This window comes from Empidonax traillii, unplaced genomic scaffold, assembly GCF_003031625.1.
Source record: "Empidonax traillii isolate 1590-97213 ecotype Southwest subspecies unplaced genomic scaffold, ASM303162v1 scaffold626:size867168, whole genome shotgun sequence".
NCBI classification, from domain to species: Eukaryota; Metazoa; Chordata; class Aves; order Passeriformes; family Tyrannidae; genus Empidonax; species Empidonax traillii.
The window spans coordinates 93,035-99,016 of record NW_020955819.1 but is presented as its reverse complement, the minus strand read 5'-3'; positions in this window follow the sequence as shown (position 1 = coordinate 99,016).

Genomic DNA, 5,982 nt, shown 5'->3' with positions numbered 1-5,982 from the left:
CTGTGGCAGATGTGACACACAGAGGTGCCTCCTGCTTGGGCAGCTTTCACTGACCTTGTGCTGGACCCAGCAGATGTGTCCTCCAGGACCATCCCAGATTTGTTCTAGCAGTGGTTCTATCCAGCAGTCACACTGGCTGGTGCAAAGTGTCAAAGGCTACTGAAGGCTGTCAAATACCAGCAAGGGAGGGCTTCTATTGCAGTGACTTTTGTAAATCGTTCCACCCCCTTTTACTAGGTTACATCCTATTACATAATTAAATGCTGTTTGTTTGTTGTCCCCAAAGGGCTTTTGTCTCATTCAGTGAGCATCAAAGATGATGTTTATTGGCACAGACAGCTGGTAGTTCTTTTTTTATTTTTATTATTCAGTGTGGCCATTTTTTCTATTAACAGTGGCTTATTACAGTCCATTTAGTAATTTTTTTTTAGCATTCTGTGTTCCTATTATAGTAATATTTGGACATCTTTTGAATCTTAAATTTATTTCTTTGGTTCTTCTGCACATCAAGAAGGATGCAGTCTTGCTTCACTTTTATGATGACACAAAAATAATTCAACCCAGAAAAGAAATTACTTTAAGAGGTATGTGTTAAATACACATTTGGGTAAAACCATAGGTCCAGATAACAGGCTCTTACTCTCTCCTGCAGTCAGTGCAATTCACTTAGTTACCTCTTTGAAGGCAGGTATATGAAGTTTTTTAAGAGTCTTCTAGGCACAAAGCTTCTTGTAAGATCTGTGTATATATGTATCCAGTGGTAGTTTTATTCTGTTCTTCAGGGAAACATCCTGCTTTAAGTTTCAACCTGCTTCATCTTTAATAATCAAATTATCATCTTCCAGAAAGCAGGAATATATGCTGATCATCAGGGCCTTGGAGGTTTTTTTTCCCTAATTGTACAAGATTTTAACTTTTCATATTCCTACATCATCAGTGCAGGAAGGGATTGGGGTCCAGCTACTGGGGAGTCTTTGCTACAGACAGGAATTAGGTACTCCATGCCAAAATTAGACAAAGACCCATTTGACGCTGTAGGCACCTTAACTTTGGTCTGCAGAGTTCTTGAAGTGCTTGCAAAAATCCTTCGCATTTGTTGATATACTGAGAAGGTTCAGACTCCAAGATTTTAGCAATTTGAGAGGCAGGCAGAGGGACATACAGCATATCAAGAGAACCTCGTTTGCCAGGCTGGCTTATCTTTAGAATCATTGCAAACACAGATGTGGTGGCATTACCCAGCTTTTTCATTATTGCCTGAGATGAGGCCATTCAGCAGGGTAGCAGGAGGACAATGTTCTTGTCCAGCCCTATCCGCAGAGAGGGTCTTTGTCCCCATCCATCTCTCCCGAGGAAAGTGCTAAACCATAGGCCATGTTTGGATGGGTGCACTCTGGATCTCTCCTATCTCGTCAGTCTGTGCAGCAAAGAATGGAGAATTTATAGGAGTGGAGAGAGAGCCTGCAAGGGAGTGCAAGCCTGAATAGTTCACACTGTAATAGTTCACACCCTGTCTTAAGTGGGGGTGAAGGGTGTTTTGTTTTCTGGTCTCTGGTTTTACATGAGTCATTAGATAAAAACGCATAATAGCACTGAGAGCAGAGACTGGACTGCAGTAGGCTATCGACTCCCTCCAACTACACACTCAAGTTATTCACATTACCATTGGAAATGTCAAAGCTATTAAGAAATGTTGCTAGGTATTTCGATGTGCCAACACCCTAAAGGATTTTCAGCTTGGCAAAAATACTAGCAGGGGAAATGTGGGCCCAAAAGGTTTTCCTGGCATAAATAAACAAAGGATTACTATAAGGCTGTTTTTAAATGTGGAAATTGAACAGAAGTGATCCTGAATTACCTTAATTATTTGGACTCTGTAGCCCAACTGAAAGGGCTGTGTCAGTGGAAGGGATGTTGGTAATCCACTTTCAAGGCCAAGTTGTACATGAGAATATTAATAATTGCATTTCATGATTAATAGCTGCAGTTACCTATTATGGTATAATACTGATATGATGATAATTATTAATAACAATGATAAGAAATAATCAAGAAAGAGATGATGATATTTTGATACACATTAATTTTGTGGCCATTAAGAACTCACCTACTGAGCGTACTAATCAATCACTAATAAAAACAGTTGGGAAATGTTTGGAAAGGAGCATGTAGCATAGCTACAGGCATATTTTAGAGGGTGGCTTAGGGGCTTCAGTCTTTTTGCAGGGTGACTTTACTATGCTCATGCACATAATTTTTGCCAGGGTGCATTAGCAATGTCAAAAGGTTGTGAATATGGAAATGGATAATGAACAGCTGGCAAGGGTGGGTTCCTTGCATGTAGGGTAGGAGAGGGTTAACCTCTGTCTCATATTCTGCTGGAATAAAACAGCAAATGCTGACACTATCCTTTGGAAATGGTAGAATTGCTTAGTCTTCTGCCTTCTCCCGGATGATGTTACTATTTTAGTGTGCCACACATGAAACCAATCCCAACAATTACAAAATTTCACAGTAATATCGAGGGCTGAGCAAGAGAGACAGAAGGACCCTACATACCAGAATTTCTATGCCAAAAGGAGAAAGATTAAATATTGTTCGTGACAAGAGACTGTTTGGAGACTAGCAATAGATAGGAGATCTCATTTGTGCAGGCTGGCATAAGCTACTCAATACAGAACATATTGAAATAGGTCCACAGTTGAGACAGAGGAAGGACTAGATCATGTTAGGAAGCCCTTGATGTCTGCCAGCTGTGTGCCTTCACAAAACAGGATATGAATTCTAGCCCTGCCTTTGGCACACCTATCAAATTTTTGCATTAGAAAAATGTAAAAACATAGTGTTTCTAAAGAGAAGGCATTGGTAACAGGTTGTTTTTTACTTCCTCAAGGTGAGTGGGACCTCCGTTGTAAGACCATCTCAGATGGAATGTTCAAAGCTGCAGTTTTCCAGAAGCATCCTTGCCACCAGAATATCAGATGACAACAGCCTTCTTGCATTTATGCTACTAAAAATCACCCACTGTAAAAGAAAATCCAAGGTTGAGAGGAGCAGCAAGGTTATGGGAGGGAGTAATTTGACTCCAGGAGTTGTTTGCACCGTACTTCATTCTTGCTAATTAAAAAGCATAATGGCTCACCATCCCCCTTCAGAATACTTAGTTCTAGATGATTGTCTCAAGTTGCCAAGCTCTTTGCTCCTTCTTGAGTGGGAGCATTGGCTCAGCAGTCTGAGGAGCCCTTCTGTGGAGGCAGCAGCAGGGGCTGGCCTTGTCTGGGCACATGTGGAACCAGACACAAGGGGAGGTAGTGCGGGACACAGGCGATGTGTTTACAAATGGATTTTTGTTGATTCCCACACTTAACATGCTGATGCACATTCCCTTACCTGCACTCCAGTAATGGATTCTGGACCTTTTTTCTTTCTTCAACCAGTTGCTGGTGTTGCGAATGCAGTTACGGGGCACCGATGCTTTAGGGCTGGAAGCTTTTAACCTGAGTAACTTTAGTGACAAATGTGCTCCTGCTGTTACTGAACCTGGAACACAGGTTGGTGTCTGCATAGACACCCATCCTCACGAAACTAGTGAAACCAGATACTCTGCTCTACAGATATGCAGTCCTGTGGTATTACCACATAGCCACAAAGGCCTATAGCTGTCAGCCTTGCAGGAGAGAGGGCTTCCCTGGTTTCTGTGTTGGGTGTTCCCAGCTGTCTTTCAGCAGGTGTGTATCCTTTGGCTCCTGGCCCCTTGCTCCTCGGCTTATCTGGTTTACCCCCTCATATTTTTCCTCTGCTTTGCTCCTATTCTGGCTTTTTTTATACTCCCTCCTCTTCCCCCTGTCTAACCTCACTATATGTGCTCAGTAGTATATGAAGTAGAAGAAATTTCCGCTGGAGTTTGGGGTATTCTTGGAAATGACCTTGTGCTCTGCCTTCTTTCTTGCCTTTTTCACATCTTTCTATGTCAATCTGAATCCTGTAGATCAACAGTTTTGCTACAACACAGCAGCACACAAATTTTCTCTAGGTATCTGTAAATGAATAGAAATGCAGATTAAAACCCAGCCTGGCACCTATGGACAAAGGGTGCCTTTGGGCAGGTGTCTGGCACAGCTGTGGCTGTGGATATCTCTGAGACCCTCATGCAGTGGGGATGCATGGCACTTTTCTTTCTTTAGAGGAAAACCCAAGCACTTTCACTGGTGCGAAGTCTCAGTCGAGCACAGTTACTAAGGTCGATTTTGTGCAGCACTGACACGCTTTCAAAACTGCTAGCTTTGGCTAGCCCAACCTGGCTTCATCCAGCTGTTACAGAATTTCACCCTAAATGATTTCATCTATTTCTGCAGCTACAGCAGAACATTTATCTGAAAGCAAACTGTTTAATTATTTGCTTTTAATTATTTATGGTAATGAAATAACACATATATCTCAAAATTTTCCAGGAAAAATGAATACTCTTGTAGTTCAGATCCGTGGCCGTGAAAGAAAACACAGTTCCCCAGTGCTGCTTATAATGTTTATTTGTTTTTTAACTTCAAAACACAGGTGATTTTCTCAAAATTAATAGAGTAATAGGGGAAATGAAGGTGGGCTCTCTTTGTAACTTTCCCAAGAAACACATCTGGAAAAGCATACCTTAGCAAAACAACTACATTTCAGCACACCCAGACAGTGAGATTCCAGAAATTCATAAATGCAAAGATGTTAGAAAACAGTGTTGTTGTTTGGTTTTTTTTCATCATCTTCTTATTTTTCTTTTTTTTTCTTTTCTCCTTGTTTAACTTGCAAGTGGCACTAAAAGAACTCACAATTTCTATAGCTAACACAGAGACATTTTTAGAGAAGTCTTTCAGTATGTAGTTAACTTAGAAAATGGGGAATTATGAAGACATACCTTCTCACTTTGATTCTGTAAAATAAATCTGGTGAAATAATTTGATGTTTAGCACCTCTTGCTCCACTTTGATAGTCAGGCAGAAAAACAATTGGTTCGGAGACAGAGCAGTAAAATTAAAGGACAGCTTTCCTGAATCATAGTGCTACAGCCAGGCCTTACTCATCAGGAAGGTCAGGGGAGGTGGAAATAATTCTACAAGCCAATGAGAAAAAGTGTGAAGCCACTGCTCAAATTACAGGGGCTAGAAAATGCCAGGATCTACAACTCCTAGTCTTTGCATAGACACACACAGAGTCAGGCACAGGCAATGACCTATGAAGGCGACCTGTGAAGACAGGCTGGGAGCTGGAGCTGTTTAACCTGGAAAAGGCTTTGGGATACAGTAGCCTTCCAGTACCTAAAAGGAGCCTACAAGAAAGCTGGAGAGGGACTTCTTACAAGTGATAGGACCAGGGAAAAAAAAAAATTAAACTGAAGGACAGTAGATTTAGATTAGATATTTGAAAGAAATTCTTTACTGTGAAGGTGAAACAGTGAAACAGGTTGCTCAGAGAAGCTGTGGGTACCCCATCCATGGAAGTTTTCAAGGCCAAGCTGGACGAGCTTTTGAGCAACTTGGTCTAGTGTTCCTGTCCATGTCAGAGGGTTTGGAACAAGATGATCTTTCAGGTCCCTTCTGACACAAACCATTCTATGATCCTATAGTCAGACACACTCCTGTGAGGTCCCTGGGGCCTGGGAGCCCCATGGCAGGCATGCCTGGGTAGGTACCCTGCAGGGAGAACATGGCTTTTGCCTCTTGCAGATCTTGGAGCTGCAGCAGCTCCACAGCAATCAGGAGGGCCTGTCTTCTATGGCTGGAGCTGTGCAGCACCACAGAGCTAAAACAATCTTCGATGGCTGTAACTGTTAAATAGCAAAAGACATATTTGGAAATGTAATATGGAATTGAAAAAACTGGATAGGAACATACTAGTTATTTTTGCTAGCTAATGTCTGCTCTCCTCAAGTCAGTCTTTCTTTTCCTGCATGCATGTGAAAACCAAGTGTTTCTGGCACTGGATGTGCTGCCACAT